The sequence below is a fragment of the Moschus berezovskii genome, chromosome 7, assembly GCF_049115385.1.
Source record: "Moschus berezovskii isolate FMDL1 chromosome 7, NW_MosBer_1.0, whole genome shotgun sequence".
In the NCBI taxonomy this organism is placed as follows: domain Eukaryota; kingdom Metazoa; phylum Chordata; class Mammalia; order Artiodactyla; family Moschidae; genus Moschus; species Moschus berezovskii.
The window spans coordinates 16752343-16775843 of NC_142466.1; the positions used below are offsets into that span (position 1 = coordinate 16752343).

The following is a 23501-nucleotide window of genomic DNA, read 5'->3' on the forward strand; positions in this document are numbered from 1 at the left end:
CTTGTTGTAGGTTTTTCTTTCATCACTTAAAAAATATCTTGCCACTCTCTTCTGGCCTGCAGAGTTTCTGCTAAAAAATCAGGTATTAACCTTTTGGGGATTCCTTTGTATGTTATTTTTTTGCTTTGCCCTTGCTGTTTTTAATATTTCTCTTTGTGTTTATCCTGTATGGGACTCTCTGGACTTCCTGGACTTGGGTGGTTTTCCTTCCCCATGTTAGGGAAGTTTTTGACTATAATCTCCTCAGATACCTTCTCATACCCTTTCTTTTTCTTGTCTGAAACCCCTATAATTCAAATGTTGGTGTGTTTAATATTGTTCCAGAGGTCTCAGAGACTGTCCTCAGTTATTTTCATTCTTTTTTCTTTATTCTGATGCTTGGTAGTTATTTCGACCATTCTGTCTTCCAGCTCACTTATCCGTTCTTCTGCCTCAGTTATTCTGCCCTCAGCTCCTTCTGAATGAAGTATTTTTAATTTCAGTATTGTGTTGTTCATTGTTTATTCTTTATTTCTTTTAGGTGTTCATTAAGTGAGTAAATCTTTCTTGCATTTTCTCCATTCTATTTTGATATTTTGAAACTTCTTTACTATCATTACTCTAATTCTTTTACAGATAGGTTGGCCTATTTTCTCTTCATTTATTTGGTCTTGTAATTTTTTACCTTTCTCTGTCATCTGGAACATTTTCTTGCCATCTCATCATTTGTGTGTGTGTGATGAGTGTGACTCTATTCCCATCTTGCTAGTTGTTTGGCCTGACATTTCCATATGTGGAGTTTGCAGGTAGTTGGGTAGAGCCAGGTCTTGGTGTTAAGATGTGAACCTCCGGGATACTTTACTCTGATTAATAATTCCTGGGGCCCGACAGTCTCTGTTACTCCAGAAATTAAAACTCAGCCACGCGAGTTCACGCCTCATCTCTGGCCTGTGGACTGGGATCCCACATGCTGTGGGGTGTGAGGGGATAAAAAAGAGAAAAAAGGAAAAACAAACAAACAAAGAACAATAACAAAAAATAAAGAATAACAACCCCTGAAGGGAAAAACCTGACTCCAGTAGCAAAGAGAGACAAATTAGGCCTGGCTCATAGACTGAGCTCCTGGGCCTGTTTCCTCTTGCTATGCTCAACAGAACACTTCTTTTGATTACCATCCTATGGGACATATTAGTGTAAGTCATTTAACCACAGAGGCAGACCATGTACAGGCATCACCTGGTGGCAGCTGCAAAAACTGTGGTTTCTCTCGAGGGTGGAAGATACTTTCTGGGAGATACTGATGAGCTGCAGTGAGACCAAAGGATAATGCAGAGATTTCCTCTGTTGGCCTCCGTTCCCTGAAAGCACTATCTTAGGCCCCTGGATTTATATCATACCATAAGCCTGCTCCTCAGGCCAAAGCTCTTAGATCAGCAAATATGCCTCCTCCACTGTGGGAAAAGACTGTGGGGCATCTTGTAGTCTGCTATCTGTGCAATGCTCTGCGGTTGACAGCCTACCAAAAAGTGTCTCTGACATGAAGGAATACAAGCCTCCTATTGTCTCCAGAACCAGGTGATCAAGGAGGTTCCCTGGGTAGTGGCTACAGAAATCAGGGCACCAGAAGCCTGTAAAAGCTTCCTTCTGATAGCATCTGGTGCTCTGGAGTGTGGCAGAGGTAGCATGCAAACATGCCCTCTGCTGACTGTAGATAGGTCCAGGGTGTACCCACCATTAGAAGAAGAAGAAAAAATAAATGATGCCTGTTGTCCAGAGCAAGACAGAGAGAATGCATATCCAGACTGGTATCCCCCCCCCCCCCCCGCCAGTCTCTGTCCCCTAAGTGTTCTAGCACACTGTTTGACGTGTGTTTTAAATTAGATGTGTGCCTCTCAGGCCAATGCTGTAATACATGCAAATGATTCTCTCTCGCTTAAAGTCTGCACAATGGGCTGGGTCATTGGATGGGTGAGTGTGATTCATGAGCTCTTTAAGATCTGTTTCTTAGATCATGGCATTCTTAGGGTCTTGTATAATACATGCAATCTCTACTGGTTTTCAAAGCTAGATGTTTGGGGGGCTCATTTCTCATATGTAGGTCTTAAAAGTTGGGGTACTCCATGTGGGGTTCAAGCCCTTTGCTTCTCAGGGAGACTCTCCTGTTTTTGAGTTCCCTCTCTATTGTGCGTTGCGGTGTCAGACGTGGGGCTAATTGTGAGATGTGGTCTGCCTTCTCATATCTGATTCAGTGTGTGTTTTCTCTCTTTTGCCTGATGTGTAGTTGTTGCTCGGCCAGTCGTTAGTTGTTGTTGTTGTTTTCTAGAGGAAATTGTTCCATATAGAGCTGTAGAATGGTTGTGTCCGTGGAAGGTGGTGAGCAGAGCACCTTCCTGCATTGCCATCTTGAATCAGAACCTTGACAGTGTTCTTTCTATAACTTTTCTATTTCAGTTTTCTATAAGACTTGAATCTAGGAAAACCATTAAATCTGTAGCTGGGAATAAATACAAACCAACCAAATGAAAATAAACCAAGTTGTTTGTTTGGAGCTTGCTTTAACAAGGGAGTCAGCCACCATTACTTGCGTTGGCCAGAGATCCAAAGCCTGGCAGGGGAGGGGGAAGCTTTAGAAGGGAGATAATGGGAGGCTTTGGGTGTGCCCTGAGTAGAGGCTGTTGGAACTGGGAAGCTTGTGGCAGCTAACTAGAAGTAGGGCATATTTTTAAAACTTTTATTTACTTATTTAGGTCTTCATTGTGGCACTCAGGCTTTCTCTAGCTGTGATGAGTAAAGTATTCTTCATTGCAGTGCACGGGCTCTAGGCGTTCAGGCTTCAGTAGTCGTGGCTCCAGAGCACAGGCTCAGTAGTTGTGGTACATGGGTGTAGTTGCTCTAGGGCATTGCAGGATCTTCCCAGAGCAGGGAGCAAACTCATTCCCTGCATTGCCACACAGGTTCTTAACCACTATACCACCAGGGAAGTCCCAAAGTGGGGTACCTTATGTGACCGGTGAGGTATATATATTTGGATTTCTCTGGTTTGTCCTAAGCTGGAAGCAGTGAGAAAAATTAGAGAAGTTGTTATTTGTTAATCAAGTCCTGGTCATTTGGACAGACTGTATCAGTCTGAGGTCAGGAAGGGGTACTGGTGACTGAGTCACTAAGGACAGTCATATGGTCCTTTCATTCGTATAGACTGACCCCCAATAAAAACCCTGGACATCAAGACTTGATGATAGTCAACACTGCTCTGCACATGCTGTCACACTGTTTGCTGAGAGAGCTAAGCACTGTCTGTACAAGCCCAAAGGAGAGACAACCAGAAAATTGCATCTGGTTCCCTCCATCTTTTTTTTCTTTTTGCTAGTTCTGATCTGTAGCCTTTTGCTGGTTCTAATCTGCGTCCTTCTGTTGACATAAACCATTGTCTGAGTTCCAGGTGGAATGAATTGAAACTTGACTAAGGCAGGATGCGAGGCACAGAGAGGGGAGATGGAGCTGCAGGGCTGAATGGTCTGGGAGAGGCCATGTTCCAGCCTCCTCTTCTATTACTACCTCCTCATCCTCAGGAGCCCAATGGGACCAGACCAGAGCTCTATGATGTGGGCCTAGTACTTCAGTCCCCAAGTACACACCCTGTGCTCAGTTGCCTGAGGGCAGCAGTGTGATGCAGATAATGGAGAATCCTCTCTTTTCTCTGAAAAGCACTTTTGATATTTGGCTGAACTCCAGTTCCACTTCCTGGGGGATTGATACCATCCTCACCTTTCTGTGTACACTGGGGCTCTTTTTCCTGATTCTTCCTTAGCTCGAGAAAAGCCCATCCATTCCTCCTCCTAGGAAACATGGAAACACCAGGAAGGAAGGAAACCTTGGCTGAGACCCACAAGTACGTGATGCTCTCTTCTTTTCTATTACTGTTTCTACTCTTCAGAATCATCTAGAGCGATTCCTGAGAAGGGAAAGAACAGGACATCTATTCTCATGAAAGAATAAAACATCACCCTCTGGGGACAACCAGGCTGGGCAAGGGGCAGAGTGAACACATCTCTCCAAAGATCTCAGGTATCAGTTGTCCAGGGTATGTCCCAAACACAGTGACCAGGGGCTGAGGACTGGATACTGAATTCAATCTCAACTACAGCAAGGCACGCGATCACCACTTCACCAGCTGTGAATAGGTATCTTGGACAAGGAGTGGTCTGAGGACAGTGCTGAAGTCTTGAGAGTTTTGGAGTGGGGCCCTGGACTTGGGAAACAGAGACCCACCTGACAGAGCTCAGATTCAGCCATTATTCTGAGAATGTGTGTGTTTTTGAGCAGAGGAACAGTTACAAAAGATCTGGGTGAATCTCACTTCAAAATCCTTATGTTCTTCAGAAAAGGAAAACAGAAAAATTTTTATCCACCTTAAAAATGCGTGAAAAGAAAGAAAAACCACACAGCTCTGTTAGTTAGTTAGTTCGGTCACTCAGTTGTGTCCGACTCTTTGCAACCCCATGAATCACAACACGCCAGGCCTCCCTGTCCATCACCAACTCCCAGAGTTCACTCAGACTCATGTCCATCGAGTCGGTGATGCCATCCAGCCATCTCATTCTCTGTCGTCCCCTTCTCCTCCTGCCCCCAATCCCTCCCAGCATCAGAGTCTTTTGAAATGCAGAAAGTCACATTATGTATGGACACTGAGTGTCTGATGCTTGTCTAGAGAGAGGAGACTGAGAACTGGGTCTCAAGTCCTCATTTTTTCTGTGTCTCAGCATCAAATGGAGCCAAAGGGGCGAAGCAGGAGTAGGGAGAGAAATGGAGCTTTGAAAGGTACGTTCTGCCATTCAACTATGTGTGCCCCTGGAGTCAGCCCCATCTCTCTGACCCTGAGGGCCGGTCCACCTGCTCAGAGGAGGCCAGTGGCAGGGCCCATCCCTTGGGAAACAGAAACCTCAGGGAAGCTCCTGGAAGAAGAGCAGAACCCAGATATTATCAAGATTCCATGTAGAGAATGAAGCTGGAGGAACCTGGGAAAAGGTGTGGCCCTGAAGGTGCCTGTGGGAGGCATTGGGCAAATAGCACCTGGATTGGGAGATGGAACTCCAAGTCCAACTGTGGACACATTGTTTTGTTTTGTTTTTAAATTTATTTATTCATTTTAATTTGAGGTTAATTGCTTTCACACATCGTTTAACTTCTCTCAGATTCATCTATTCAGTGAATGCTGCCCATTCTCCCCCACAAAGGGATTGGTGAAGGCATCAAGGGGTAATGGATATGAAAGCACTTTCTTAATGTAAACCCTATCACAAGCTTCACCATCACTGTCAGGGATCATGTGGCCTTGGACCCTGGTACTTGGATTCCAATATCCCAATTGTGTCCCCTTAAAGGGACACTGCAATCAGCCTCCTGTAATAGCCCTATGCCCTGGCTTCCTCACCATGACCCAGTCTGCTGATTTCCAGCTTGCAGAGGTTGCCTGTAAGCACTGCAAGAGATCTGGGACCCGACATCACCTCTGCAAATGTAGAGAATCATGGCTTTCTCTCTCGGTGGTTCTTCTTCCCAGAGCCTATGGTGTGACCCCAGGGCTGCAGGTAGCCTGGGACTGAACTGGAAGGGGGACCCTTGGGGGTGGGTTATGGCTAAAATCCTGGGGTGAGAGACAACGGGAACATTGTGAAGTCAGTATGGGCCTTGTGCAGGGCTGTTGGCTGCAGATGCCCACCCCTTCCCAGCCTGCCCAGTCCTCTGGGCCCGGAAACTCCTGGCTGCAGCTCGTTCCTCATATCTGCTGCAGACACTTGAGGAGGTTCCCTGACAAAGGCAGCTTTCATCAGGTCTCCTCTCAAGATACCCCAGGGGAGATGTGCAAAGAAAGACCTCCTGGAGCCCAACAGCTGTGGAGGGAAAAGTATGCTCCCAACATGTCCTCCATGTCTCCTCTGCCAAAGGGCCTCTACCTCGAGCCTCCAGCTTTTCTCCAGGCTTAGTTCCCTCCTTAGTTTCCCTTCACTCAGATTCATCCCTGAGTGCCTCTCCAACACCAGAGCCTTTCCTTCCCCGGGAGAGTCTTCCACCCACTTGTTCTCTCTCCTTCCCCACCATGTCATCTTGATGCAGGTACCTGCCTTCCACCTCAGCACCATTAGGCTCCCTGCTGAGTCTCACTCAGGGTGACTCCATGGCACTAACACCGGGCACTATCCCACAAAGGTCACCCCCCGGTTCCCCTTGGAGACCAGCCATCTTAGGGCTTGTCCATTCAAGTTAGCCCCTTTCAACCCTGTCTTGGTGGCAGGGGGCTGCCAAAGAATGGAGCTTCTCCACCGTGACACACTTGGGGTCCCCAAAAGAATACCTTCCCACACACTCACCAGAGGCATTATTTTGGTGAGACCCCAGAAACAGACAGGTAGGGGCAGGTAGCCTCTCTTTTGTCAACGGGGGTATCCAGAAGCTGCTGGAGATATGAATCACCAAGAGAGTGGAACTGACGATTTGGAAGGAGTAAGAAAAGGAGGAGGAGGCAGGCTACCATCTGACTTCACAAGGGAAGAGAATTAAGTCACTGAGTGACAAGCAAGACACCTTGGGTCACCAACATTTCTGGAGCATAAAAGGCAAACCAGAACAGCTGCTTGGTCCCAAAAAGCTCCGATAGCCTAACAAATTGAAGGACCATCTACAGAAGACATGCAGGTAGCTCTTCTGGGTCTCCCCTTTCTGCACAGTGAGTCTCTGGTGTCTACTGACAGTATCTGGGTCCCCTCTAGAATTACATCCTACTTTAAATTCAATGAATGCTCTAAGGCTGAACAATTCCAAATTCAAGCTAAATTGACAACTTCACAGCTGCCATTGGTCCATTCCTTGATCCACCCTGTAGCCCAGGCTTGGCCCCAGTCCTTGACTCCAACCATGTTCCAGTTTCGGCCATCACCTCTGAGTCACATTTAGACCCAGGCCAGACCCCTACCCTTAATTCCAACCATGCCCCAGATTCAACCACCACCTCAGGCTCACATGGAGACTCAGGCTACACCACAACTCTCCAACCATGCCCCAGTGTCAACCACCAATTCAGGCTCAAGTGGAGACCCAGGTCCCATCAAAACACTATGGAGTTAAGACTCCAACCGTAACTCACTTAAACAACCACCTCCAGCTCATGTGGACACCCATGTTCAACCCCAACCCTTGACTCCAACCACAGCTCACTTTCAAACACAACCAACTCAGACTCACATGGGGACCCAGGCCCGATCTCAATCCTTGACTCCAATCAAACCTCAGTCACAACCACAACTTCGGACTCACATGGGGACCCACTGCCCATCTCCCATTCTCTTTCCCAGTGGAACCATCTTCCTCTCAACTGAAGACTGGGTACGATGAAGTGTCTTGCCCTATAGTCCAAAATAAAGCACAAACTTTGATCCTCAATGTAAGTCAAATCCTGCAATGTCACTTTTAAAAAAATCAACTACAAAGTGGGTGAACTTTACCCTCTTTGGTTAGAAAGACCTCAATAAGTCTTTAGCCAGATCACCCCCAATCTTCCCCAGGAAAACAGGTCTTCCCAGGCACACAGATCTGTCTCTGTCATTCCTAGGGATCTGATCAGCCCCGAGGTTCAGGAGAAACTGGAGTACCCTGTTTCCAAAAGGTTCACACGACAAGAGAGTGGCATGCCCTGCAGAATCCAAGAGTCTCATAAATTGATGCAGCTTCAGGGCGAATCCCCAAGGCCTTGGAAGACAATGGGCGTCCTCAAGGCCCTCTGCAGGTCTGGGCAAAAGCATCCAGGAAACACAGAAAATGACGTCCTGGTACCTGGCAAGAATCCCACCAGGAAAGCACCTGAGCCAGGATGTAAGGCAGAGCGTGGGGAGGATCCTAAAAGTTCTGTACATGACCTCAGCCAACCCTCCAGTGAAGGCTCCAAGTGCAAAGCCTGAGTTAGAAAGAGAGGTTAGCCCAGGCAGGAAGCATCCAGAAGAAATCCTGGGGGTCCTTATAAACAGGGAGGCATAGCAGATCCATGAGAGTTGGATCCCTGAAAATGTCTGTTGTTGAAGGCTTTCTGCCAACCACTTCATAGACCTTCCTAGACAGTCAAATGCTCCTATGGGAACAGAAAATGTAGGTTCTTCTCAGGATTGGGAAGCTTCCATGTAGACTTCCTATGAGTCTCTTGTCCTCAGTCCTCATATTCAACAGGAAGCTGGAAGCTCATATAATAAAGTTTCAGGTGAGGCACAGATGCGTCCTTCTCCTCAGGTTCACATATAGCTTCAAGTTGAAACTTTTCATCACATACGCCTTCCAAGATCCACCTTGAAGACCACCAGTGACTCTGGGGACCACCCAAAAACCAAGTTAACAAAGGGCTCAGGAAATCATTCTCATCCCCATCCAGGAGAGAAAGTGATAACAATCCAGGCAGTGCCCACCCTGGAGAGCACCTGCCCTGCCCCCTACCAGGCAACTGAGAAAACCCAGGGGGCTCTGGGAGGAACCTCAACTGGAAACGTCCAGAAGCCCTCAGAAGCCCCTCTGACTGGACAGGAAGACAAGCCACCTTCTCAGGCCCTCACATACAACTTTGTGCACAGAATTTGAAACAGTGAATCTGTTGTGGAGGCTGACAAAGGCAGCTTGGAGCCCAATCCATATCCAGCAATGGGCAGGAATGAGCCACAGGAGGAATCTGGGGATCGGGCCTCCCCAGAAACTTGCTCTAGTGTGACCATCATGGACCTTGGTGAATGTTCCCAATCTTCCAGAAAACAAGAGGCTGTGGAGGGAGACCCTGCTCGGAAGGGTACTTTGGAACCTAGTCTACTAATCAAATCCCAAATAATTAATATTGATATGAGGAGATCATGGTCTCCTAGGTCCCATGAAAATCCCTCCTCGAACACAAAGTCTGTTGCCACAAATCCAGCAGATGTATACTTTGATGAATAGTTTCATAAGCTTAAGTTCCAAGGGTTCATAGACTGGCAGAAACAGGCTCAAGGCCAGGCCACTTGCCTACTCCTTCAAGACTGTGCCACTGGGAGACTTCTCAAAGACTGTCACTCAGATATATTCATTGCCACAAACACCTTGGCTTCTCAGGAATCTCTGTGTTGTTATGAGACCCTGTCCGATTCCCACACATGTGATGTTATATCAAGTGGAGGGAGCAGCCAGGGACAGCAGGAGGCCCTGAGAAGGCAGCCCCAACATAAGAGTCAGAGCAGGAAGTTCTTCTCCACTGATGCGAGAGATACTAATAGGAGGCCCAAACTACAATAGCATGAAAAGGGGTTGGTGGTACAGAGGTTCTACCAGGCCCGCAGGATGAGCCACCCTGGCCAGAAAAAGGAATCAGCAGAGTCCCTACAAAACAGTTAAGCCTGAAGAAGGGACAGGTTTCTTCAGAAAACCACTTTAGAGAAAGGATTAAGCACTTTCTGCAGTGGATTTGCCCCTAAAGGCAAAAGACTGGAATAAGCCCTGCAAAAAGCAAGCCTGTAGCAGACACTGCTCAGAGACAGGGAACTGTCAAAAGAAGTCTGATTACGGAGAGAGCAAGGCCGTTGAGGCTCAGGATCTCATGACATCTGTTGGACAGACCTTAGAGGACTAAGATGGAGCTTCACCATGGACCTCATCTTCGGAGTTTCACTGGCACAAAGCAGAACTGCAGGCCCCGTTAGATGCAGCTTACTGCTACCACGGCTTTCTCTGAAATCAAGAGCAAAACAGAGAGATGAAACAAACAGCCCACCATCATCGAGCTACCCCCGCAGGCCACACGTATCCTACAAAGAGTAAGTGGACCAGTCCCAGGAAGAGCACACGGACCTTCACACCCAGGGAGTCAGGTCCCCTTTTGGGCAGAGCCTGCCAGCATGGATCAAGTGTGACAAGTGTCCCATGCCGTCCCCTCCGCAGCCCAATGCACTGTCTTCCTCAGAAATACACCTCTTCTGGTCAATCAGAACATCCTTGTCACAGCATTCCTGGTATGAAAATTCTTCTCCAAGAAAAAATGCATAGCATGCCTATGAAACTTTTTTCTATAGCATATCCTCTGTGTGTTAAAAGCTTCTTCCTACCAAAAAATTTATTGTTGTCTGAAATACATCTTTTTTTCTCCTGAGAATTAGTGCTCTGTATATGCCCTGCTTAGAGAAAGGAAATGAATAAGGGGCCACTCTTCCCAGGTGCGTGCTTTGACTTCCTCATGGGACGGGGCCACGGAAGGAAAGTGAACCCAAGCATGGATACTCACCCACACTCAATTCCCTCCCTGCACCTCAGTGTCCATAATACCAGCACATTATTACAGAAACAAGCAACAGCATCCAGGATATGTCACGGTGAACTAAACCTGAAGACCTCTCCCTTCTCAGGATGCAACTCAGTCCTCCCCACCTCTCTCTCTACCTTGAACTTGTGAGGCTGTAGGGGAAGAGTTTGCAGAAGCTGAAATTCCCCCCAGGCTCAGAAAGTGTCAGAAACAAGTTCACTCGTCAGAATAAGGAGGGGAGTTTGGGGCAGTGCTGGCCGAGTCCAGGGTGACAGAAACCTCATCCCCGTGTCATGGTGGCATTAGATGATGCCGTCCGGGAAAGCCCCTCCTTTTCCAGATGGAGCTGTAATGAGATGCGCCAGGCCTATCACCCTTCCTCTGTTTTTCTCGTGCTCTGGAGCAGGGGTGGGAAAGAGGATCACACGCTCTCAGCTCTGAGGGTTGCAGTGTGGAGCATGGAGGCTCCTGAGGGCTGGTCCACGGCCCTGCCCTGGAGAAGAGGACAGCTCATAGTACTCACTTCTGCCAGGCAATGGGCAGGGGGCATGTTTTTGTGTGCAGTCACCTCACTGTCTGAGGGTGGGACACTGTGCCCCTAGTGTCATACACCGGGAAAGGAGGAAGGTGGCAGAGGTGCCCATAGATGGTGCAGTGACCAAGGAGCCCCTGGTGTCCCACCAGCATCTACAGGCCCAGAGGAAAGAAGTTACGGGGCCGTTGGCTCCTGGTGGCCGCACCCCAGAGTTTCCCTCTACTCTAGCTTCCAGAACCCAGACAGGGAGGCCACCTGGACTCCCTGACAGAGGGCCAGGCTCTCAGAAGCAGCAGAGCCTCCAAGCAGGCAAACTTCACCTCTCCACAGTGTAGTTAGTCGGCTTTCACAGGCCTGGGAGCTCAGGACAGACTCGTGGTCTGGGACCTCTACCTATGCATGTGGCCCAAGGAGGCTCCCGGGTGACAGGTGGCATTCAACAGGCCCAAGGGCTCTGCTACGGTCATAGCAAGTCTCGCCTGTCATCAGCCTTGCTCAGTCCAGAGCCCAGACAGGGAGGAAGCCAGCAGACAGGATGTTTCACCCAGCAAGCGAGAAGTGACCTGTGGAGAAGGGTGCTGTCAGCTTTCTTCCCCAGGACCCATCTACACAAGAAACTGTTAGTCACTCAAGTCATTTCCAACTCTTTGAACCCTGCAGGCTCCTCTATAGGGCTCCATGTAATTTACTGCTCCATGTAATTTTCCAGGCAAGAATACTGGAGTGGGTAGCCATTCCCTTCTCCAAGGGATCTTACTGACCCAGGTATCGAACCCAGGTCTCCTGAACCGCAGGCAGATTCTTTACCATCTGAGCCAGAGGGAAGCCCCGGAAAGCAGGGAGACAAGAGCAATTCTCTACAGCAACGCAGGGCTCTGTGTCATAGTCACTAAAGTGGTAGGGAGACCAGCTCCAGGAGGGGCCTCTGATCCAGGTGACAGCGGGAATGGCCCTGCCCCCATGCCTGTTACGACCCCCACACACGGGACCAGGTCCAGGTCTGCATGGCGGTGTGCACAGGCCTGCTGGTGCTGAGGTCTCTACCTGGAGCCAGGTCTTGTCTCTGGGCCCCATCCCTCAGGGTGGGCACAGCAGTGGGGGCTCAGACAGGGTCGAAGGGAGCGGCTGGGACCCAGGGCACAGAGTGACCTCCAGAGCTCAGGAGAGAGGGAGACACAAAGCAGAGACTCTGAGCCTGGGTGCTGCCTGGTCCTCTCAGAGGCATCGAGAGGTGAGTGCTGAGGGTTGGGGGAGCTGACCCCGAAGACACCTGTGAGGAGAAGTCACACAGAGGCACACCAACAGAACAGCAAGAAACCAGAAAAGGAAAATCCCTATGCCCTTCTCCTGCTGTGAGGGCCAGAACAGCCACCAATGGAGGTCCTCTCACTAAGAGTCTCCACACAGAGACCCACATTGTCCCCACACTGAGACCTCCCACACCCACTCTGAGAAATCTCACCCAGAGACCTCTCAGAGCATCCCACAGAAACCCCTCTCTGAGACCTCCCACGCACACACCTCACAGGTGTTCTTTAGGATCTGAGTATCCACCCACTGACAGGTCCTTCATGGTGGGTCTGATGTCAGTTAACAAACTGGCAGCACAAGAGAAGGACCAGAGATGGTGCCCGGCCCCAGCCCCAGCTCCCAGAACTCCAAGACATCCAGATATTCTAAGCATTGCCCTAAATGGCATTCTCTACTTGGGGAAATGCTCATAACTTCTGTCCTTTGTAACCATTGCCTCTGAACAGAAGAGTCATGGTGTTCCCCGTGCAGACCTGCAAAAGTCTTTCCTCCACAGATCTTCATTAGCTTGAGCTCTGTCCCATGGCTTAGAGAATCACAAATTTTAAACTTGAGTTAAATGCTACCAATGTCCAAGGAAAGCGTCTTATTTGTCCCATTTATTCATCTTCCTGTCAGATGCTGCCAATATCATATTGTTTCCCTTTCTGGAGAATAAGATCTGAACTCCTGATGCAGGTCCCTTTACTCTGGAAACAAGGTAAAGGATGGCAGCAAATGGACTCTAGGAATAAACTAAACCAGCAACAAGGTGTGTGGAGTTTCACTCACCTCCCAGAGGGCCATGCAACTAACACAGCATTTTGTACATACAGCGTGTGTCAGGCTTCGGTTTTAAGTTCAAATGCAACAGCCTAAAATTATGTGTAAGTTTTTCAAATGAATCCTATATCTGGCAATATTTCTTTTTGGTCCCGTGCAAAAAACACTTATTTTTTTCTCAAAATGTGCTAATGCTCTCAAATGATAGTATGCCTATTTCCAACATATGATATAATCTTAATGTCCAAGGAACATAACTTAAACTGATGAACTATTTAAGAAGATTCAGTATTTAAAGAATTCTTTTAATATGCAAAATTTCCAAGACTCAAACGGGCTCAATTTTATGTTCATTACACGGTTAAAAAAGGATACACTGCCTCAAAAAGTGTGGAATTTAAAAAAGATATCATTTACTCTTGCTTGATGTATCAGTTCAGTCGTCATTCGTGCCCGACTCTTTGCGACCCCATGAATCACAGCACGCCAGGCTTCCTTGTCCATCACCAACTCCTGGTGTTCATTCAAACTCATGTCCATCGAATCGGTGATGCCATCCTGCCGTCTCATTCTCTGTCATCCCCTTCTCCTCCTGCCCCCAATCCCTCCCAGCATCAGAGTCTTTTCCAGTGAGTCAACCCGTCACATGAGGTGGCCGAAGTTTTGGAGTTTCAGCTTTAGCATCAGTCCTTCCAATGAACACCCAGGACTGATCTCCTTTAGAATGGACTGGTTGGATCTCCTTGCAGTCCAAGGGACTCTCAAGAGTCTTCTCCAACACCACAGGTCAAAAGCATCAATTCTTCGGCGATCAGCTTTCTTCACAGTCCGATTCTCACATTCATACATGATCACTGCCAAAACCATAGCCTTGACTAGACGGACCTTGGTTGGCAAAGTAATGTCTCTGCTTTTTAATATGCTATCTAGGTTGGTCATAACTTTCCTTCCAAGGAGTAAGCGTCTTTTAATTTCATGGCTGAAATCAGCATCCGCAGTGATTTTGGAGCCCCCCAAAATAAAGTATGACACTGATTCCAATGTTTGCCCATCTATTTGCCAAGAAGTGATGGGACCATATACCATGATCTTAGTTTTCTGAATGTTGAGGTTCAAGCCAACTTTTTCACTCTCCTCTTTCACTTTCATCAAGAGGCTTTTGAGTTCCTCTTCACTTTCTGCCATAAGGGTGGTGTCATCTGCATATCTGAGATTACTGATATTTCTCCCAGCAATCTTGATTCCAGCTTGTGCTTCTTCCAGCCCAGCGTTCCTCATGATGGACTCTGCGTATAAGTTAAATAAGCAGGGTGACAATGTACAGCCTTGACGTACTTCTTTTCCTATTTGGAACCAGTCTGTTGTTCCATGTCCAGTTCTAACTATTGCTTCCTGACCTGCATACAGGTTTCTCAAGAGGCAGGCCAGGTGGTCTGGGATTCCCATCTCTTTCAGAATGTTCCACAGTTTATTGTGATCCACACAGTCAAAGGCTTTGTCATAGTCAATAAAGCAGAAATAGATGTTTTTCTGGAACTCTCTTGCTATTTCCATGATCCAGCAGATGTTGGCAATTTGACCTCTGGTTCCTCTGCCTTTTCTAAAACCAGCTTAGACATCTGGAAGTTCACGGGTCACGTATTGCTGAAGCCTGGCTTGAAGAATTTTGAGCATGACTTTACTAGCGTGTGAGATGAGTGCAATTGTGCGGTCGTTTGAGCATTCTTTGGCATTGCCTTTCTTTGGGACTGGAATGAAAACTGACCTTTTCCGGTCCTCTGGCCACTGCTGAGTTTTCCAAATTTGCTGGCATGTTGAGTGCAGCACTTTCACAGCATCATCTTTCAGGATTTGAAATAGCTCCACTGGAATTCCATCATCTCCGCTAGCTTTGTTCATAGTGATGCTTTCTAAGGCCCACTTGACTTCACATTCCAAGATGTCTGGCTCTAGGTCAGTGATCACACCATCGTGAATATCTTGGTCGTGAAGATCTTTTCTGCACAGTTCTTCTGTGTATTCTTGCCACCTCTTCTTAATATCTTCTGCTTCTGTTAGGTCCATACCATTTCTGAACTTTATCGAGTCCATTTTTGCATGAAATGTTCCCTTGATATCTCTAATTTTCTTGAAGAGATCTCTAGTCTTTCCTATTCTGTTGTTTTCCTCTATTTCTTTGCATTGATCGCTGAGGAAGGTTTTCTTATCTATCCTAGCTATTCTTTGGAACTCTCCACTCAGATGCTTATATCTTTCCTTTTCTCCTTTGCTTTTCACTTCTCTTCTTTTCACAGGCAGAATGTGGACTACTGGAGAAGGGAATGGCAAACCACTTCAGTATACTTGCCTTGAGAACCCCATGAACAGTATGAAAAGAAAAAATGATAGGATACTGAATGAGGAACTCCCCAGGTCGAGGTCGATAGGTGCCCAGTATGCTAGTGGAGATCAGTGGAGAAATAACTCCAGAAAGAATGAAGGGATGGAGCCAAAGCAAAACAAACACCCAGTGGTGGATGTGACTGGAGATAGAAGCAAGGTCCGATGCTGTAAAGAGCAATATTGCATAGGAACCTGGAATCTTAGGTCCATGAATCAAGGAAAATTGAAGTGATCAAAGAGGAGATGGCAAGAATGAACGTAGACATTCTAGCAATCAGTGAACTAAACTGGACTCGAATGGGTGAATTTAACTCAGATGACCATTATATCTACTACTGTGGGCAGGAATCCCTTAGAAGAAATGGAGTAGCCATCATGGTCAACAGAAGAGTCCAAAATGCAGTACTTGGATGCAATGTCAAAAACGACAGAATGATCTCTGTTCGTTTCCAAGGCAGACCATTCAATATCACGGTAATCCAAGCCTATGCCCCAACCAGCAATGCTGAAGAAGCCGAAGTTGAACGGTTCTATGAAGACCTACAAGACGTTTTAGAAACTAACACCCTTTTCCTTATACGGGACTGGAATGCAAAAGTAGGAAGTCAAGAAACACCTGGAGTAACAGGCAAATTTGCCCTTGGAGCACGGAATGAAGCAGGGCAAAGGCTAATAGAGTTTTGCCAAGAGAACGCACTGGTCATAGCAAAGACCCTCTTCCAACAACACAAGAGAAGACGCTACACATGGACGTCACCAGATGGTCAACACCGAAATAAGACTGATTATATTCCTTGCAGCCAAAGACGGAGAAGCTCTATACAGTCAGCAAAAACAAGACCAGGAGCTGACTGTGGCTCAGATCATGAACTCCCTATTGCCAAATTCAGGCTTAAATTGAAGAAAGTAGGGGAAACCACTAGACCATTCAGATATGACCTAAATCAAATCCCTTATGATTGTACAGTGGAAGTGAGAAATAGATTTAAGGAACTAGATCTGATAGATAGAGGGCCGGATGAACTCTGCACGGAGGTTCGTGACATTGTACAGAAGACAAGGATGAAGACCATCCCCGTGGAAAAGAAATGCAAAAAAGCAAAATGGCTATCTGGGGAGGCCTTACAAATAGCTGCTTGATATAGACACATGGTCTAATAAAATGACCAGAAGGGACTCCATATCTGAATCGAAGAAAGTTTACATAAATAATCAAAGTGTGCATTAACATCCACCAAGTGTACTGCAATCATCAAAATCCCTTTCCAAAGGGGGACTTCGGTGATATCACAGTCATACTTCTCATTACTCATAAGCAACTAGTTACCCTGCTTTGGTAAAACTGACTTAATGATAGCTGCCATGCATTTATCATTCTTAAGTCAGATTATCTGCATGATGACAATCTTTGCTGTAAGAGAAGCAGGGTTGATATGAGGGCTCTTTGGGCCTATTTATGTCAATCAGGTGGTACTAATGGTAAAGAACCCACCTGCCAATGCAGGAGACATAAGAGGCGTGGGTTCCATCCCTGGGTTGGGAAGATCCTCTGGAGGAAGGTATGGCAACCCACTCCAGTATTCTTGCCTTGAGAATCTCCATGAACAGAGAAGAACTGTACACTAAAGCTCTTAGTGACCGAGATAACCACAGTGGTGTGGTCACTCACCTAGAGTCAGACATCCTGGAGTGTGAAATCAATTGGGCCATAGGAAGCATTACTCTGAACAAAGTAGGTGGAGGTGAAGGATTTTCAGCTGAGTGATTTAAAATCCTAAAAGATGATGCTGTTAAAGTGCTGCACTCAGTATGCCAGCAAATTTGGAAAATGCAACAGTGGCCACAGGATTGGAAAAGGTCAGTTTTCATTCCAATGCCAAAGAAAGGCAATGCCAAAGAATGTTCAAATTACTGTACAATTGCTGTAAAATGAGACCCTGACTCATTTCACATGCCAGAAAAATATGCTCAAAATCCTTCAAGCTAGGCTTCAGATGTACAAGCTGGATTTAGAAAAGGCAGAGGAGCCAGAGATCAAATTGCCAACATCTGCTGGACCATCAAAAAAGCAAGAGAATTCCAGAAAAACATCTACTTTTGTTTCATTGACTACACTAAAGCCTTTGACTGTGTGGATCACCACAAACTGAGGAAATTTCGTAAAGAGACAGGAACACCAGACCACCTTACCTGCTTCCTAAGAAATCTGTATGCAAGACAAGAAGCAACAGTTAGAACAGGACATGGAACAACAGACTGGTTCCAAATTGGGAAAGGTGTATGTCAAGGCTGTATATTGTCACCTTGCTTATTTAACGTATATGCGGAGTACATCAAACGAAATGTTGGGCTGGATGACTCAAAGCTGGAATCAAGATTGCTCAGAAAATATCAATAACCTCAGATATACAGATGACACCACTTTAATGGCAGAAAGTGAAGAGGAACTAAAGAGCCTCTTGATGAAAGTGAAAGAGGAGAGAGAAAAACCTGACTTTTTTTTTTTTTTTTACTTTACATTATTGTTTTGGTTTTGCCATACATTGACATGAATCTGACCTGGGTGTACATGTGTTCCCCATCTTGAACCCCCCTCCCTCCTCCCTCCCCATCCCATCCCTCTGGTTCATCCCAGTACACCAGCCCCGAGCTCAACATTCAGCAACAAAGATCATGTCATCTGGTCCTATCACTTCACGACAAATGATGAAGGAAAAGTGAAGATGGTTCAGATTTCATTTATTGGGCCCAAGATCAAAGCGGATGGTGACTGAAGCCATAAAATTAAAAGATGCTTGCTCCTTGGAAGAAAAGATATGACAAATCTAGTCAGTGTATTACAAAGCAGAGCCATCACTTTGCTAACAAATGTCCTTATAGTCAAAGCTATAGTTCTTCCAGTAGTCATGAATAGATGTGAGAGTTGGACCACAAAGAAGGTTGAAAGTCGAAGAATTAATGCTTTGAACTGTGGTGCAGGAGAAGACTCTTGAGAGTCCCTTGGACTGCAAGATCATCAAACCAGTCAATCTTAAAAGAAATCAACCCTGAATATTCATTGGAAGGATTGGTGCTGAAGCTCCAATAGTTTCGCCACCCAATTTGAAGAGCCAACTCACTGGGAAAGACCCTGATGCTAGGAAAGATTGAGGGAAAGAGGAGAAGGGGATGACAGAGGATAAGATGGTTGGATGGCATCACTGACTCAAAGGACATGAGTTTGAGCAAACTCAGGGAGACGGTGAAGGACAAGGAGGCCTGGAGTGCTGCAGTCCATGAAGTCGCAAAGAATTAGACAGGATTTAGTGACTGAAAAACAACTATCTCAGAAGATAATATGTTTACAAAGAGGGCACCTAAAGTTGGCTGAGTGTCCTTTTTATTACCTGGAACCCCAAACGCTGTAAAAAGAGTGCTTCCAAACTAGCTGTCAAATGGCCGCAGATTCTTCCCTCTTTTGTTTGTATAATCAAATAACAGATCAATCGGTGTGAGCAGAGATGATTTTAGAAATGGCTTGTAAAAGTCAGTTGTTATTTTGGAAGACTTTTAAAGTTGCTGTGCTGTGCTTAGTTGCCCAGTCGTGTCCAACTCTTTTCGACCCCGTAGACTGTATCCCTGCCAGGCTCCTCTGTCCATGGGGAATCTCCAGGCAAGAATATTGGAGTAGGTTGTCATGCCCTCCCCCGGGGGATTCTTCCCAACCCTTGAATATCATCCTAGGAGTTTTCCGTTTTGCTTCCTGCATCCATTTGGGGGCCTCCCCTGGCCCTGCCAACATGTGTACAAGCTGAGAAAGATCTAGCACTTTGGGGTCATAGGTCCTGACAATGACTCTTAGCTCTTAAAAAAACTGGGGGGGGGGGGGCTCCTTCTTAAATTCAAAGAACTCTTTGACTGAGCTCTCAGTTCAGTTTAGGCCAAGGAGTAAAGAACACCTGAGGGGGTTCGCCTGCAACCTCAGGTACAGTTATTTTAAATGATAATTGTTAAATATACTCTTTAGATTAGAAAAGTAGTTCAGACAGAGAATTAATAAAACATGAGTACTCACGTGAAAAAAGACAAGGTAGGGTGGGCAGTAGGATTATAGTATGCGAAACGAATCGCCAGTCCAGGTTCGATGCATGATACAGGATGCTCGAGACTGGTGTACTGGGATGAACCAGAGGGATGGGATGGGGAGGGACATGGGACGGGGGTTCAAGATACATGTACACCCGGGGCAGATTATATCAATGTATGGCAAAACCAATACAATAATGTAAAGCAATTAGCCTCCAATTAAAATAAATAAATTAAAAAATAAAAGACTTTATAGTCTTTTGATTCAAGTACATTTTGTCTCTTTAATTTTTTATAAACTGATTTTTAATTGGAGGATAAATGCTTTACAACGTTGTGCTGGTTTCTGCAGTTTAACAACCTGAACCAGCCATGAGAATAGATACATATTTATCCACTCCCTCTTGAACCTCCCTCCCACCCCAACTCTTCCCACTTCTCTAGGTTGTCAAGGAGCACCAGGTTGAACTCCCTGTGTTATACAGCAACTTCTCACTAGCTAAATAGTTTACACATGGTAATGCACATGTTTCAATGCATTCATTAGCTTTTTGTACTGAGTCCTTAAATGAAGCTATTTTGGAATCTTGAAACCTTCCCTAAGCTTTACGTATCAATTAAAGTAGGCATCTCATTCACCTTGTCCAATTTGGGATCCTATGCTCTCTCTATAGTTTTCCTTAAATGAACAATCTTGTCTAATTGGAACACTCCCCAGAATGGCTACTATAATTCTAGATAAATATTAGTAAAATATTGCCATCTTCTAAATATATATAGCCTCTAGGTCTACAGCTCTTCCATATAAAATAAGCAGGTGTGCCAGAAGGTGGCATGCTCAGTAGGGTAAGGCTCCCATATTTCCTTAGCTAGCCTTTGTCATCCCCAAACAAGACAAACAAACCTGTGCCATCAGCACTACCTGAAAGATGCTACTAGGACCTGGCCAAAATAAGGCCTGGTGTGCACAACCACCAATTCTCAGAGAACCTTGTATTGGGTAAAAGGATAGAACCCGCAAATCCCTGAAAATGGGGACTACAAAATGATTCCATGCAAAATGGAGAACTATAGCTGCCACTGACAGTTCTGAGCACAAAATCTGGGCTGATCCTGATTCCAAACACATGGGGAAGTAGAGACTACATCGTGAGCAGTTCCCAACTTGGAATCTAGCAAACAAAATTAGGGGCTAGGGTTTACCACTCAAAAATAGATTGGCAACGACCAAGTAATGTTACTGTGCACTGGAAATGTGTTCTAATCGGCTATGGGTTTGGTCTCAGGCAGAACGATCTGCCAGCCAACCCAACCTGCCCTGAAAGGAAAGCCAAGTAGATTAGGGGCACAAATGCAAAGAGAATGGAGCTCAAACCAAGAGGAGCTTACTGACAACCTCCATGAATGGCAAGAAAGACAGTGGACTCAGGGATGTATGGGCACCACAATTGTTTCTCCTTGTCTCCCAATGTCATCAGAAATTCCCTTGAGATCCCATCACTGCCACCAGTACATTAAAAAACAAAAATCAGCTAAGTAAATTTGAAGATTTAATTCGAATTTAAAACGAATGACTCTAGTAAATGATTCATGTAACCAAGCAGCATTTAATTGGGAAGACAGGGAGATACTCCAAGGAGTGACACATCATGGAAGGCTTTTAAGGTAAGGAGGGCAGGACAAGGAAATAAGTCATCACTATGCGAACAAGTGTAACATCAGTGGAGGAAGGTAAACATTCAGGTGACAATGGCTTCTCTCTAGCTAAATGGCAGAATTTTCTATTAGCTGGGTTTCTTGCTGGCCAAAAGGGAAGTCTTCCTCCTCCAGCTGGGTGGTAATGTGAATGCACTTCTTGTTTGAGAATGCAAGGTGTATTTCTTCCTGTTGGGATCTGTAAATGCCCTCTTCCTGTTGAGGTAATTGAGGATGAATGACATGGCATTGCTCCCTCTACAGACCTTCCAGACTCCAACTATAGTTAAGGTTTGCTTTTCTTTTTTTTTTCTTTTAATTGGAGGCTAATTACTTTACAAGGTTTTGTCATACATTGACATGAATCTGTCCCAGGTGTACATGCTTAATTTTCACAGCATGTTTTGTTAGCAGGAGGGTTCACATTGAGGGAGAAAAGGCCAAAAGACTCACCGTTAAGATGGTTCAGAAATTCCTGGGTGAATCCATGGGTGGCAGAGGTAGCTGTGGGGTCAGCTGGTGTCCACACTGATTGCATGGATCCATCTGATGGCGTTGCAGCTTCCTGTTGAACCAGTTCAGGTCAGTCGCTCGGTCATGTCCGAATCTTTGTGACTCCACAGACTGCAGCATGCCAGGCCTCCCTGTCCATCAGCAAATCCCGGAGTTTACTCAAATTCATGTCCATTGACTTGGTGATGCCATCCAACCATCTCATCCTCTGTCATCCCCTTCTCCTTCTGCCTTCACTCTTTCCCAGCATCAGGGTCTTTTCCAGTGAGTCAGTTCTTCCCATCAAATGGCCAAAGTACTGGGGCTTCAGCTTCAACATCAGTCCTTCCAATGAATATTCAAGACTGATTTCCTTTAGGAGGGACTGGTTGGATCTCCTTTCAGTCCAAGGCACTCTCAAGAGTCTTCTCCAACACCACAGTTCAAAAGCATCAATTCTTCAGCACTCAACTTTCTGTATAGTCCAACTCTCACATCCATACATAACTACTGGAAAAACCATAGACTTAACTAGACGGACCTTTGTTGGCAAAGTAATGTCTCTGCTTTTTAATATGCTGTCTAGGTTGTCATAACTTTCTTTCAAAAGAGTAAGGGTGTTTTAATTCCATGGCTGCAATCACCATATGCAGTGATTTTGGAGATCCAAAAAATAAAGTCTGCCGCTGATTTCACTGTTTCCCCATCTATTTGCCATGAAGTGATGGGACCGGATGCCACAATCTTTGTTTTCTGAATATTGAGCTTTAAGCCAACTCTTTCACTCTCCTCTTTCACTTTCATCAAGAGGCCCTTTAGTTCTTCTTCACTTTCTGCCATAAGGGTGGTGTCATCTGCATGTCTGAGGTGATTGATATTTCTCCCGGCAATCTTGATTCCAGCCTGTGCTTCATCCAGCCCAGCGTTTCTCATGATGTACTCTGCATATAAGTTAAATAAACAGGGTGACAATATACAGCATCGACATACTCCTTTTCCTATTTGGAACCAGTCTGTTGTTTCATGTCCAGTTCTAACTGTTGCTTCCTGACCTGCATGCAGATTTCTCAAGAGGCAGGTCCGGTGGTCTGGTGTTCCCATCTCTTTCAGCATTTTCCAGTTTGTGGTGATCCGCATAGTCAAAGGCTTTGGCATAGTCAATAAAGCAGAAATAGATGTTTTTCTGGAACTCTCTTGCTTTTTCCACGACCCAGTGGATGTTGGCAATTGATGTTTGGTTCCTCTGCCTTTTCTAAAACCATCTTGAACATCTGGAAGTTCATGGTTCACATACTGTTGACGCCTGGCTTGGAGAATTTTGAACATTAGTTGATGGACATGAGTTTGAGTGAACTCCGGGAGTTGCTGATGGACAGGGAGGGCTGGCGTGCTGTGATTCATGGGGTCGCAGAGAGTCGGACACAACTGAGCGACTGAACTGAACTTGCTAGCATGTGACATGAGCGCAGTTGTGTGGCAATGTGAGCATTCTTTGGCATTGCTTTCTTAGGGATTGGAATGAAAACTGACCTTTTCCAGTCCTGTGGCCACTGCTGAGTTGTCCAAATTTGCTGACATATTGAGTGCAGCATTTTCACAGCATCATCTTTTAGGACTTGAAACAGCTCAACTGGAATTCCATCAAGTCCACTACCTTTGTTTGTAGTGAGGCTTCCTAAGGCCCACTTGTCTTCACATTCCAGGATGTCTGGCTCTACGTGAGTGATCACACCATCGTGATTATCTGGGTCATGAAGATCTTTTTTGTATAGTTCTTCTTTGTATTCTTGCCATCTCTTCTTAATATCTTCTGCTTCTGTTAGGTCCCTACCATTTCTGTCCTTTATTGAGCCCATCTTTGTGTGAATTATTCCTTGGTATCTCTAATTTTCTTGAAGAGACCTCCAGTCTTTCCCATTCTATTGTTTCCCTCTCTTTCTTTGCATTGATCGCTGAGGAAGGCTTTTTTATCTCTCCTTGCTA

The 23501-nt window shown here is 45.9% G+C and overlaps 2 protein-coding genes across 26 annotated transcripts in view; one reads left to right on the forward strand and one right to left on the reverse strand.

Moving 5' to 3' along the window:
- Positions 1-23501, forward strand: part of LOC148777270 (spermatogenesis-associated protein 31E1-like) — a 172470-nt gene that overhangs the window by 113413 nt on the left and 35556 nt on the right. The window lies entirely within an intron of this gene.
- The window catches only part of LOC129557506 (spermatogenesis-associated protein 31E1-like), a 171878-nt gene that overhangs the window by 73909 nt on the left and 74468 nt on the right, over positions 1-23501 (reverse strand). For 12 of the 16 annotated variants that reach the window (XM_088837859.1, XM_088837858.1, XM_088837854.1 and 9 more), the window contains one exon: positions 9598-9708. The exons of 1 other annotated variant lie outside the window; for it this stretch is intronic. The gene's annotated coding sequence lies outside the window, so the exon portion shown is untranslated. Of the gene's footprint in view, positions 1-2619; positions 8330-9597; positions 17449-23501 lie in introns of those variants that run through there. 3 more of the 16 variants (XM_088837860.1, XR_008686220.2, XM_088837857.1) reach the window with 3 other exon arrangements.